The 14,374-nt window shown below is 40.5% G+C and overlaps 1 non-coding gene across 1 annotated transcript; it reads right to left on the bottom strand.

Annotated features, from left to right (window-relative positions):
* Nucleotides 1-727: 727 nt before the first annotated feature.
* On the bottom strand, nucleotides 728-834 carry LOC130952541 (small nucleolar RNA R71). The gene has a single exon (XR_009074721.1). It is a non-coding gene; the product is annotated as a small nucleolar RNA R71 (small nucleolar RNA).
* Between the last annotated feature and the right edge of the window lie 13,540 nt (nucleotides 835-14,374).

Raw genomic sequence — 14,374 nt, 5'->3', positions numbered from 1 at the left:
AGTCTCTCATCTTATTCTATTTATTTATTCATTTACTAACACTTTTCTTCATCTCAAATCTCTGCCCCTATCCTCACCCTTGTGTTTGGATTCTCCTTTCTTTATTCCCTTCTTCTTCTACTAACATAAAGGAATCTCTATACTGTGACATAGAGGATTCCTCTTCCTTTTCTGTTCTCTTCTCTCTCATATGAGCAAGAACAAGGAAAAAGGCATTCTTGTTGAAGCTGATCCAGAACATGAAAGGACTCTGAAGAGGAAACTAAGAGAAGCTAAATTACAACAATCCAGAGACAACCTTGCTGAAATTTTTGAACAAGAAAAGGAGATGGCAGCCGAACCCAACAACAATAATGCAAGAAGGATGCTTGGTGATTATACTACACCTACGTCCAAGTTTGATGGAAGAAGCATCTCAATTCCTGCCATTGGAGCAAACAATTTTGAGCTGAAACCTCAATTAGTTGCTCTAATACAACAGAACTGCAAGTTTCATGGACTTCCATCAGAAGATCCCTACCAGTTCTTAACTGAGTTCTTGCAGATCTGTGAGACTGTTAAGACTAATGGAGTAGATCCTAAAATCTACAGGCTCATGCTTTTCCCTTTTACTGTAAGAGACAGAGCTAGAGCTTGGTTGGATTCTCAACCTAAAGATAGCCTGGACTCTTAGGATAAGCTGGTCACGGCCTTCTTGGCTAAGTTCTTTCCTCCTCAAAAGCTGAGCAAGCTTAGAGTGGATGTTCAGACTTTCAAACAAAAAGATGGTGAATCCCTCTATGAAGCTTGGGAAAGATACAAGCAGATGACCAAAAGATGTCCTTCTGACATCTTTTCAGAATGGACCATGATAGATATATTCTATTATGGTCTATCTGAGTTCTCTAAGATGTCACTGGACCATTCTGCAGGTGGATCCATTCACCTAAAGAAAATGCCTGCAGAGGCTCAAGAACTTATTGACATGGTTGCAAATAACCAGTTCATGTACACTTCTGAGAGGAATTCCGTGAATAATGGGACGCTTCAAAGGAAGGGAGTTCTTGAAATTGATACTCTGAATGCCATATTGACTCAGAACAAAATGTTGACTCAGCAAGTCAACATGATTTCTCAAAGTCTGAATGAATGGCAAAATGCATCCAACAGTACTAAAGAGGCATCTTTTGAAGAAGAAGCTTATGATCCTGAGAACCCTGCAATAGCAGAGGTAAATTATATGGGTGAACCTTATGGAAACACCTATAATTCATCATGGAGAAATCATCCAAATTTATCATGGAAGGATCAATAAAAGCATCAACAAGGCTTTAATAATGGTGGAAGAAATAGGCTCAGCAATATCAAGCCTTATCCATCATCTTCTCAGCAACAGACAGAGAATTCTGAATAGAGCACTTTTAACTTAGCAAACTTAGTCTCTGATCTGTCTAAGGCCACTTTAAGTTTCATGAGTGAAACAAGGTCCTCCATTAGAAATCTGGAGGCACAAGTGGGTCAGCTGAGTAAGAAAATCACTGAAACTCCTCCTAGTACTCTCCCAAGCAATACTGAAGAGAATCCAAAAAGAGAGCGCAAGGCCATTGATATAATCAACATGGCCGAACCTAGAGAGGAAGGAGAGGACGTGAATCCCAATAAGGAAGACCTCATGGGAAGTCTCTCAAGCAAGAAGGAGTTCCCTATTAAGGACCCAAAGGAATCTGAGGCTCATATAGAGACCATAGAGATCCCATTAAACCTCCTTCTACCATTCATGAGCTCTAAAGACTATTCTTCCTCTGAATAGGATGAAGATGTAACTGGAGAGCAAGTTGCTCAATATCTAGGAGCTATCATGAAGCTGAATGCCAAGTTGTTTGGTAATGAGACTTGGGAAGGTGAACCTCCCTTGCTCATTGGTGAACTAGATACATGGGTTCAGCAAACTTTACCTCAAAAGAAACAAGATCCTGGTAAATTCGTAATACCCTGCACCATAGGCACCATGATCTTTGAAAAAGCTCTGTGTGACCTGGGGTCAGGCATAAATCTTATGCCACTCTCTGTAATAGAGAAGCTGGGGATCATTGAGGTACAGCCAGCCATATTTTCATTGCAAATGGCAAACAAGTCAGTAAGACAAGCTTATGGATTGGTCGAGGACGTGTTGGTAAAGGTTGAAGGGATTTACATCCCTGCTGATTTCATAATCTTAGACACTAGGAAGGAGGAGGATGAATGCATCATCCTTGGAAGACCTTTCCTAGCCACAGCAGAAGCTGTGATAGATGTTAACAGAGGAGAATTAGTCTTTCAATTGAATGGGGACTACCTTGTGTTTAAGGCTCAAGGATCTTCTTCTTTAACAATGGAGAGGAAGCATGAAAAGCTTCTCTCAGTACAGAGTCAAACAAAGCTCCCAGTATCAAACTCTAAGTTTGGTGTTGAGAGGCCACAGCCAAACTCTAAGTTTGGTGTTGAATCCCCATATCCAAACTCTAAGTTGGATGTTGGGAGCCTACAACATTGACCTGATCACCTGTGAGGCTCCAGGAGAGCCCACTGTCAAGCTAGTGACATTAAAGAAGCGCTTATTAGGAGGCAACCCAATTTTTATTTATCTAATTTTATTTTTCTTTTATTGTTCTTTTATGTTTTATTAGGTTCATGATCACGTGGAGTCACGAAAAAAATACAAAAATTAAAAACAGAATAAAAAACAGCCGAAGAAAAGTCACACCCTGGAGGATGGACTTACTGGCATTCAAACGCCAGTAAGGAGCATCTGGCTGGCATTCAACGCCAGAACAGAGCATGGATCTGGCGTTGAACACCTGAAATAAGCATCATCCTGGTGTTTGAACGCCAGGAATATACCCTGAGGAGAGCTGGAATTGAACGCCAGAAACAAGCATGGAACTGGCGTTCAACGCCAGAAACATGCTGCAATTGGGCGTTGAACGCCCAAAATAAGCATCACTTCGGCGTTTAAATGCCAGAATTGTATGCAAAGACGTTTTACATGCCTAATTGGTATAGGGATGTAAATCCTTGACACCTCAGGATCTGTGGACCCCACAGGATCCCCACCTACCTCAATTCACCCTTTCTCCTCTTCTTCACATTCATCCTCTCTTCCCCAAAAACACTCTTCCCCAAAAACCCTTTACCAATCACCTTAATCTCTCTTTCCAATTACCACTCTTCACCACTCACATCTTTCCACTCTTCCCCATAAACCCCACCTACCTTCAATATTCAAAATCACTTTCCCACTCAACCCACCCAATATGGCCAAAACTTAACCCCTCTCCCTCCACTATAAATACCCCTCCATTCTTCTTCATTTTCACACAACACAACCCTCTCTTCTCCTCCTTGGCCGAAACACAACATTCTCTCCCTCTCCTCCATATCTTCTTCTTCTTCATTTATTCTTTCTTCTCTTGCTCGAGGGCGAGCAATATTTTAAGTTTGGTGTGGTAAAAGCATAGCTTTTTGTTTTCCCATAACCATTAATGGCACCTAAGGCCGGAGAAACCTCTAGAAAAGGGAAAGGAAAGACAAAAGCTTCCACCTCCGAGCCATGGGAGATGGAGAGATTCATCTCCAAAGCCCATCAAGACCACTTCTATGATGTTGTGGCCAAGACGAAGGTGATCCCTGAGGTCCCTTTCAAGCTCAAGAAAAATGAGTATCCTGAGATCCGACATGGGATCCAAAGAAGAAGTTGGGAAGTTCTGACCAACCCCATTTAACAAGTCAGAATCTTAATGGTTCAAGAGTTCTATGCCAATGCATGGATCACTAGGGACCATGATCAAAGTATGAACCTGAATCCAAAGAACTATCTTACAATGGTTCGGGGGAAATACTTAAATTTTAGTCCGAAAAATGTGAGGTTCGCATTCAACTTGCCCATGATGCAAGGAGATGCACACCCCTACACAAGAAGGGTCAACTTTGATCAAAGATTGGACCAAGTCCTTATGGACATATGTGTTGAAGGAGCTCAATGGAAAAGAGACTCCAAAGACAAGCCGGTTCAATTAAGAAGACTGGACCTCAAGCCTGTGGCTAGAGGATGGTTGGAGTTCATCCAACGCTCCATCATCCCCACTAGCAACCGATCCGAAGTTACTGTGGATCGGGCCATCATGATTCATAGCATCATGATTGGAGAGGAAGTAGAAGTTCATGAAGTCATCTCCCTTGAATTCTACAAAATAGCCAAAAAGTCCTCCACCATGGCAAGGGTAGCTTTTCCTCATCTTATTTGCCATCTATGGTACTCAGCTGGAGTTATCATAGAAGGAGACATCCCCATTGAGAAGGACAAGCCCATCACTAAGAAAAGGATGGAGCAAACAAGAGAGCCCACTCATGGAACCCAAGAGACGCATGAGGAAGCTCATCACCAAGAAATCCCGAAGATGCCTCAAGGGATGCACTTTCCTCCCAACAACTATTGGGAACAACTCCACTTCTCTAGAAGATTTGAGTTACAATATGGATCAATTAAGGGTGGAACATCAAGAGCACTCCATCATTCTCCATGAAATTAGAGAAGATCAAAGAGCAATGAGGGAGGAGCAACAAAGGCAAGGAAGAGACATAGAAGAACTCAAGGACATCATTGGTTCTTCAAGAAGAAAGCGCCACCATCACTAAGGTGGACTCATTCCTTGTTCTTATTTTTTCTATTTTTCGGTTTTTATGCTATATGTGTGTTTATGTTGTGTCTCTACCTCATGATCATTAGTATTCAGTAACTATATCTTAAGGCTATGAATAATTTCATAAATCCTTTACCTCTCTTAAATGAAAAATGTTTCTAATTCAAAAGAACAAGAAGTACATGAATTTCGAAATTATCCATGAATTTAGTTTAATTATATTGATGTGGTGACAATACTTTTTGTTTTCTGAATGAATGCTTGAACAGTGCATAATTTTGATCTTGTTGTTTATGAATGTTAAAATTGTTGGCTCTTGAAAGAATGATGAACAAAGAGAAATGCTATTGATAATCTAAAAAATCATGAAATTGATTCTTGAAGCAAGAAAAAGCAGTGAAAAAGCAAAAGCTTGCAAAAAAAATTATAAAGAAAAAGAAAAAGCAAGCAGAAAAAGCCAATAGCCCTTAAAACCAAAAGGCAAGGGTAAAAAAGATCCAAGGCTTTGAGCATCAATGGATAGGAGGGCCCAAGGAACCAAAATCCAGGCCTAAGCGGCTAAATCAAGCTGTCCCTAACCATGTGCTTGTGGCATGCAGGTCCAAGTGAAAAGCTTGAGACTGAGTGGTTAAAGTCGTGATCCAAAGCAAAAAGAGTGTGCTTAAGAACCCCGGACACCTCTAACTGGGGACTTTAGCAAAGCTGAGTCACAATCTGAAAAGGTTCACCCAGTCATGTGTCTGTGGCACTTATGTATCCGGTGGTAATACTGGAAAACAAAATGCTTAGGGCCACGGCCAAAACTCATAAAAGTAGCTGTGTTCAAGAATCAACATACTTAACTAGGAGAATCAATAACACTATCTGAAATTCTAAGTTCCCATAGATGCCAATCATTCTAAACTTCAAAGGATAAAGTGAGATGCCAAAACTGTTCAGAAGCAAAAAGCTACAAGTCCCGCTCATCTAATTAGAATTAATATTCATTGATATTTTGGGATTTATAGTATATTCTCTTTTTTTTATCCGAATTGATTTTCAGTTTCTTGGGGACAAGTTGGTGTTGGGATGAGCGGATAATTTATATGCTTTTTGGCATTGTTTTTAGATAGTTTTTAGTATAATCTAGCTACTTTTAGGGATGTTTTCATTAGTTTTTATGCTAAATTCATATTTCTGGACTTTACTATAAGTTTGTGTATTTTTCTATGATTTCAGGTATTTTCTGGCTGAAATTGAGGGACCTGAGCAAAACTCTGATAAAAGGCTGACAAAGGACTGCTGATGCTGTTAGATTCTGACCTCCCTGCACTCGAAATAGATTTTCTGGAGCTTCAGAACTCCAAATGGCGCGCTCGCAACGGCGTTAGAAAGTAGACATCCAGAGCTTTCCAGCAATATATAATAGTCCATACTTTATTCGTGATTAGATGACGTAAACGGGCGCTCAACGCCAGTTCCATGTTGCATTCTGTAAACCCTAATAGCTAGTCTAGTATAAATAGGACATTTTACTATTGTATTCAGTGTCTTTTGACCACGTTACATTTTTTGTCTCGTTTTTATTCCATTATTCATCTTAGGAGGCTATTGATCACGTTTTGGGGGCTGGCCATTCGGCCATGCCTGAACCTTCATCACTTATGTATTTTCAACAGTGGAGTTTCTACACACCATAGATCAAAGGTGTGGAGCTCTGCTGTACCTCGAGTTTTAATGCAATTACTACTATCTTTCATTCAAATTCAGTCTTATTTCTGTTCTAAGATACTACTCGTACTTCAATCTGATGGATGTGATGATCCGTGACACTCTGTTTGGATAATATCTTATTGGCTCTAAAGTAATTGTATTCACTGATCATGCAGCACTCAAATACTTGCTTACCAAACAAGAATCTAAGCCCAGATTAATAAGATGGATTCTGCTACTCTAAGAGTTTGACATTGAGATTAAAGATAGGAGCGGAGCAGAGAACAAGATAGCTGACCACCTCTTAAGAATTCCACAAGAAGAAGAAGAGAATCATCAAGTTGTAGTAAATGAAAGCTTCCCTGATGAGCAGATGATGATGGTCCAAGTAGCCCCTTGGTTTGCAAACATAGCTAAATTCAAGGCTATTGGGAAGCTACCAACCAACATCAACAAACACATAAGGAGAAAGCTAATCAAGGATGCCAAACACTACATCTGGGATGACCCCTACTTGTTCAAGAAGTGTGCTGATGGAATCCTGAGAAGGTGTATCTCCCATGAAGAAGGGCAGGAAGTGCTGTGGCAGTGCCATGGATCCGCATATAGAGGCCACTTCAGTGGAGAAAGAACAGCAGCAAAGGTGCTTCAATCCGGATTTTACTGGCCAACAATGTTCAAGGATGCTAAGGAATTGGTGTCAAGATGTGATGAGTGCCAAAGAGCTGGTAATCTAACCAAGAGAAATGAGATGCCATAGCAATTCATACTATAGCTTGAACTATTTGATATATGGGGTATCGACTTTATGGGACCCTTCCCAACCTCCTACTCAAATAGTTACATATTGGTGGCTGTGGATTATGTCTCAAGATGGTAGTCACTGCGACAAACGACAACAAGGTTGTGATAAGCTTCTTTAGAATGAACATCTTTAACAGATTTGGAGTTCCTAGAGCCCTCATTAGTGATGGAGGGACACACTTCTGAAATAAACAACTTGAGACACTCCTTCTCAGGTATGGAGTCAAGAACAAGGTGGCAACTCCATACCATCCACAGACCAACGGGAAAGCCGAGATTTCAAATAGGGAACTAAAAAGATTTCTTAAAAAAACTGTTGAAAGCTCAAGAAAGGACTGGTCCAAGAAGTCGGACGATGCCTTATGGGCCTACAAGACAGCCTACAAGACACCCATTGGGATGTCCCCATACCAACTGGTATATGTCAAGGCTTGCCACTTACGAGTTGAGTTTGAGCATAGAGCGTTTTGGGCTCTAAAAATGCTAAACTATGATGAGCAAGCTGTTGGAGAAAGAAGATTAATGCAACTCAATGAGCTTGAGGAATTTAGAAATCAAGCATATGACAATGCAAAAATCTACAAAGAGAACACAAAAAGGTGGCATGATCAGAGGATAGCAAGGAGAGAATTCACTAAAAGACAAAAGGTGCTACTGTACAACTCAAGACTCAAGTTCTTCCCCGGGAAACTCAAGTCTCGATGGTCAGGACCCTTCACCATACTCAAGGTGTTTCCCTATGGTCATGTAGAGCTCATGGAGGACAAGACTCAAAGAACTTTCACTATCAATGGCCATAGACTCAAACATTACTTGGGAGGCTCCTTGGAGGAGCAGAGAGTGAGCTACAAGCTCAACTAAAGATGGAGGAGTGTCAAGCTAGTGACAATAAAGAAGCGCTAGTTGGGAGGTACTCCAACACTTTATCCTTTTGATTTATTGTTTTCTTCTTAAAAGTAGTTTAAAATTCATTACTTAGGATAGTTTAAGTTTCAGTTTCACACACTTGTGTTGCATTACCATTTAGAATTAGATTGTAAGTGGTAGATTAGGTGGTTTAAATATCAGTTTTGATAGTTAGGATACCCTGACATCCGTTTGTCTCTTTTATTCCGGAATTGCAACTTGATGAATACATTTACTAATGATGAGTAAGTGGGCTGAGAACTAACTAAAAGGCTAAGTTTGGTGTGGCCACTCACCCACTTAATCTAGACTTACAACCATTTTGATAACTTGATTTTGAAGAGTAAGCCCAGAGATTAAGTTTGGTGTGACCACCACTATACAAGGATCACCTAGCAAGCCCAATTTTACTCAATCTGAAAGCACTTGATATTTTGGCAAGAGCATGAACGTGGTTTAATGTGTTCAGAAGAGGTTAGAAAAAGAAGAAAATGAAAAGATTGGAGTTATTTCATCTTTATGAACACATTAAATACACAATGATGAAACCAATTTATTAAGATGCAATAGGATTAAGTTTGGTGTCCCAAGGAACACTCATCAGTTGCAATCCCACTTACCCATGATAAGAAGGAATGTGAAGGATTCTTTTGTCATTACTAACGGGGTTTCAGTTTCATTTTCAGGAGAAAAGATGGGACCCACATGGTGAATAACTCATAAAGCAAAGAAGTCAAAGTGTACTTACACTTTGGAACTCAACACATACAGGAGGCACAGTGAGATAAGGGTTGGTGCCTCTTCCCACGCTAGGCGACACTCCCCACGTGGGAAAACATTGAATTCCTTTTATTTCCCACCATTCAAACCACACTCTTCACCCTTTATAAAAGCCTCACTCTCCCAACTCTTCTCCCACTTCAAACCCCTAATCACACACGAAAAAGAATCCAAACATTCTTCTTCTTCTTTTCTCTTTTTCACCTTCCATTACCTCTCTTCGCCCTACTTCTTTTCCCTTTTCTTGATTGGGACAATCAAGTCCTAAGTTTGGTGTTGGAGCAAACTCTATTTTGCTTGCATTTTCTTACAACATTCTAGAACAATTTTATTTTCACAACCTCAAACACACTCTCTCAACTCAATGGTACCACCAAAAAGCTCAGCCTCAAAGAAAAGAAAAACCAAGGAACCAACTTCTGGATCCTCAAGCTCATCTTTCAATGAATACAAGTTTTTATCCGCATTCAACCAAACTCAATTCTATAGTTGGGTGAGTGAGAGGGAAATCATCCCAGAGGTTGGGTTCCAACTAGGAAGGAATGAGCATCTTGAGATCAACATTGAGATTTACAATAGGGGCTGGACACTCCTATGCAACCCACCAAGGAAGGTAGTAGAGAGCGTGGTGAGGGATTTTTATGCTAACGCTGTGCCGTAACCAGGATAACCTTATGGTTACATTAGCTATGTGAGGGAGAAGTCCATTGACTATAGCCCCTCCAACATAGAGAGGATGCTAATGGTAAAGAGGACAAGCTCCACCCGGAGCTATGAAGTAAGAATGAAGCAATAAGACCCTGGATTTAATGAAATCCTGAACGAGATTTGCGTGCTAAATGTGCAATGGATAAATGACAAGGATGGGATATCCAACTAATTGAGAAGAAGGGATCTGAGCCCCCAAGCTAGAGGGTGGTTGGATTTTGTGAGAAGATCCTTAATCCCCACATCCAACACTTCAGAGGTGACCAAGGAGAGAACCATGCTCATATACAGCATCATGAAATGTGAGAATGTCAATGTGGGGGAGCTAATTGCCAACAACATTAACAAAGTGCTAAAAATCACCAGTGACAACACAAGGTTGGCATTCCTCAGCATCATACAGAGGTTATGTGATGAAGCTAGAGTTGAGAAAATCATTGATGATGTGCTAGTGAAACAAGACAAGTCTATAACTGCCAAGAAGATAGCCAAAGTGTTGGCTGTCAACCCACTTTAGAGGGCTAGAGAGCATAGAGCTCATGCTGATATGCCACAACAACAACAACAACAACAACAAGAGGCAGAAGAGCAACCATACTTTCTAGCACTTCAACCACCACCACCACAATACCAATACCAACAATTTTCTAAAGTATTCAATTGGGAACAACTGCAAGGAGATGTACACAAAATAAAGGGAGACCTGTATCACCTGAGAGAAGATGTCAACCAATTCAAAGACTATCCACAAAAGCAATATGACCAAGTCAATGAGAACATACAACAACTCCAAGAGAGTTGGGAGCAATTGAAAGAGCAGCAAGGGCAAATTGACTAGAGAGAAGTGCAAGCCAGCCTAGGAATGATTCTAGAGCACCAACTACATCAAATGGGGAGCCTAGCTGAGTTCAGACATCTTTATGATGCCAGAACTTTAACAAGGGAGGACTATGACTACTATGTACAAACAAAGTTGAGCTACTTGTGCAATGCAATAGCCAACATGAACCCCAATTACCCCACCTATATGCAGAAAATGGAGGAACTTAGTGCACGGCCGGAAGAAGTTGCGTACTAGCACAAGGAAAATGTGAAATCTTATATGAGAAGGCTGTGATTTTGGAAACCCCAGGACAAAAAGGCACAAGAAGGATCCTCCAAGAAGGAAGAAGATGACTCCTCTACAACCAAGAAGAAAGACAAAGGAAAGGGGCCAATAAACTGAAGATTTAAGCTGCTCAAGGTTGTTAAGTCCCATGGTTGACACTCTCTAATTTCTGAATCATGTTTAAGCTATTGTTTGATTTACTTTCTATCAAGAATAAATAGTCATGCTAGGTTAGTTTATGTTTTTTGCTTAGTTTTATTTCATGCTTAAAGTCTTTCATGAGTTCTTTAAACTACAAGAAAGAAAATGCAATGTATTTCAAGTCTTCCTTTTCAACATAAATAAAGTAGAGCTTGTCTCCATAAGAGTTGTTGTGAGCTGTGCAAAAACAAGAGTAAAAGAGGCCAAGGCCAAGAGAGATTATTGAACAAACTAAGAAACAAGGAACTAAGTGTAGAACCTTGAATGAACTAAAAGGAAAATGAGTCATGAAAAGCAACTTGTCTTAGAAGGTATAACAAGAAAAAGTAAAAGGGTGCTCCTTGAATATCCATAGAACCAAGAAGTAGTAAGCAATAAAGACCCAAGGCTCTGAGCATCAACTACTAGGATGGGAAAGAAACATTAAAAAGCTTAAAAAGAGTTAAAGATCCTAGTAGATGCTTGTGGTGGAGATGTGTCAAGAAGAGACCTGGGCAAGTAAATTCTTAGGGGTGTTTCAACACCTAGTACCCTAAAACCAACTGGTTTGGGAGTGCTAATTGAAAGCCTAATTAAAGGGTTGTCTTGAGATAAAACACTTAGAGTCGTGGTGAAGAAAGTACAACCAAAAAGAAAGTGAAACAACTCTTACTACTCAAAGGTGACAATTGATGAGCGGATAATTTATACGCTTTTTGGCATTATTTTTATATAGTTTTTAGTATAATCTAGCTACTTTTAGGGATGTTTTCATTAGTTTTTATGCTAAATTCACATTTCTGGACTTTACTATGAGTTTGTGTGTTTTTCTGTGATTTCAGGTATTTTCTGGCTGAAATTGAGGGACCTGAGCAAAACTCTGATAAAAGGCTGACAAAGGACTGCTGATGCTGTTGGATTCTGACCTCCCTGCATTCGAAATGGATTTTCTGGAGCTATAGAACTCCAAATGGCGTGCTTTAAACGGATATGGAAAGTAGACATCCAGAGCTTTCCAGAAATATATTCGAGATTAGATGACGTAAACTGGCGCTCAACGCCAGTTCCATGTTGCATTCTGGAGTCAAACGCTAGAAACACGTCATGAACCAGAGTTGAACGCCAAAAACACGTTACAACTTGGTGTTCAACTCCAAAAGAAGCCTCTGCAAGTGTAAAGCTCAAGCTCAGCCCAAGCACACACCAAGTGGGCCCCGGAAGTGGATTTATGCATCAATTACTTACTTCTGTAAACCCTAGTAGCTAGTCTAGTATAAATAGGATATTTTACTATTGTATTCAGTGTTTTTTGGTCACGTTATATCTTTGGTCTCGGTTTTATTTCATTATTCATCTTAGGAGGCTATTGATCACGTTTTGTGGGCTGACCATTCGTCCATGCCTGAACCTTCATCACTTATGTATTTTCAACGGTGGAGTTTCTACACACCATAGATTAAGGGTGTGGAGCTCTGCTGTACCTCGAGTTTTAATGCAATTACTACTATCTTTTTTTCAAATTCAATCTTATTTCTGTTCTAAGATACTACTAGTACTTCAATCTGTTGGATGTGATGATCCGTGACACTCATCATCATCTGTCCCTATGAATGCGTGCCTGACAACCACTTCCATTCTACAAGCGAAAGCTAGAGTATGTATCTCTTGGATTTCTGATGCACGACGCATGGTTGGCCTCGCCTGACAACCGAGCCTTCTATCCGTGAGATCAAAGTCTTCGTGGTATAAGCTAGAATTGATGGCGGCATTCATGAGAATCTGAAAATTTTAAAACTTGTCTGTGGTAATCCGAGTAGGATTCAGGGATTGAATGGCTGTGACGAGCTTCAAACTCGCGATTGTTGGGCGTAGTGACAGACGCAAAAGGATCAATGGATCTTATTCCTACATGATCGAGAACTGACAGATGATTAGCCGTGCTGTGACAAGAGCATTTGGACCTTTTTCACTGAGAGGATGGGATGTAGCCACTGACAACGGTGATGCCCTACATACAGCTTGCCATGGAAAGGAGTAAGAAGGATTGGATGAAGGCAGTAGGAAAGCAGAGATTCAGAAGGAACGCAACATCTTCATACGCCTATCTGAAATTCCCATCGATGATTTACATAAGTATTTCTATCTGTATTTTCAGTTTATTTATTATTATTATTCGAAAACTCATAACCATTTATTATCCGCCTGACTGAGATTTACAAGATGACCATAGCTTGCTTCATACCAACAATCTCTGTGGGATCAACCCTTACTCACGTAAGGTTTATTACTTGGACGACCTAGTACACTTGCTGGTTAGTTGAGCGAAGTTGTGAAATTATGTTTAGACCATGGTATTGAGCACCAAGTTTTTGGGGCCATTACCTGGGAATCGATTTCGAACTACAATTTAAGTATGAATCACAATTTTATCCACCAACAATCAATAGAAAAGACCCCTGAAGCTTATACTTGAAAGAACCCTCAAAGATCTAAGAGTTCTTTATGACATTAAAACATTCATACATGTGTTGAACACTTAGTCCTACCCTTATTTATGTTGCATTCATTCAAGGCCAAGGTCTCAATTCATAACAGGCCTACTCACATTGATTTGCTTGGGACAAGCAAAGCATAAGTTTGGTGTTGTGATGACTTACGTCATCTACCCTTCTTTCATGCATAAAGAGGACCATAAAAGAGCATAAATATCATTAGATCATTGTAATTTATGCATTATTTGATGAATATTATGCTACATTGCTTTGAGATGAGTTGTGCTAAATTTTAGGGGAAAAAAGACATCAAAAAGGGGAAGAAAACAACAAAAATGAGCTAGGCGTGTGAAGCGGGCATGCCACTTAGAACAAGCGCCACAAAAATGAACTAGCGTACAACGCCAGTACTAAATTCTAGAGGAGGATTCTCAAGCATTCACATGGGCGTGGCACGCCATGAACTGGGCGTGGCACGCCAGGTTGGGCATGGCACGCCTGAACCATCACCTTCTATGGGCGTGCCACTTGGTATCGAATGCGTGGCACGCCAGCATCAAAAAGTCACTTAGGCGTGCTACTTGAGGGACCAGGCATGGCACGCCAAGCTTGAGAAATCCACAAATGTTTGGGCGTGCCACTTGAGCAGTATAGTGTGGCACGCTAGTACAAAATCCCAGAGAAGGGGCTAAAGCCAATGAAGTCTGGGCGTGCCACTTGAGGTCGAAGGTGTGGCACGCCAAGCTCTCAATCCCACTTAGGCGTGCCACATGAGTGGTGCAGGATTTTACAACCCACAAACTAACCGGCAAGTGCACTAGGTCGTACCAAGTAATACCTTAGGTGAGTGAGGGTCGATCCCACGAGGATTGATGGATCAAGCAACAATGGTTAGTTAAACCACTTAGTTAGGCAAGCAGAAAAGAGTGTTTTGGTATACAAAGAGCATTAAACAATAATTAAGAATTTTAGAATGCAAGCAGTAAAGAAGTTGTGAAATATATATGGAGAAATAGTTAAGGTTTTAGAGATATATATTTTTTGGA

This window comes from Arachis stenosperma, chromosome 9 (genome assembly GCF_014773155.1).
Source record: "Arachis stenosperma cultivar V10309 chromosome 9, arast.V10309.gnm1.PFL2, whole genome shotgun sequence".
NCBI classification, from domain to species: Eukaryota; Viridiplantae; Streptophyta; class Magnoliopsida; order Fabales; family Fabaceae; genus Arachis; species Arachis stenosperma.
Note: the sequence above shows the minus strand (reverse complement) of the source record. Positions and strands in the feature narration are given on the sequence as shown.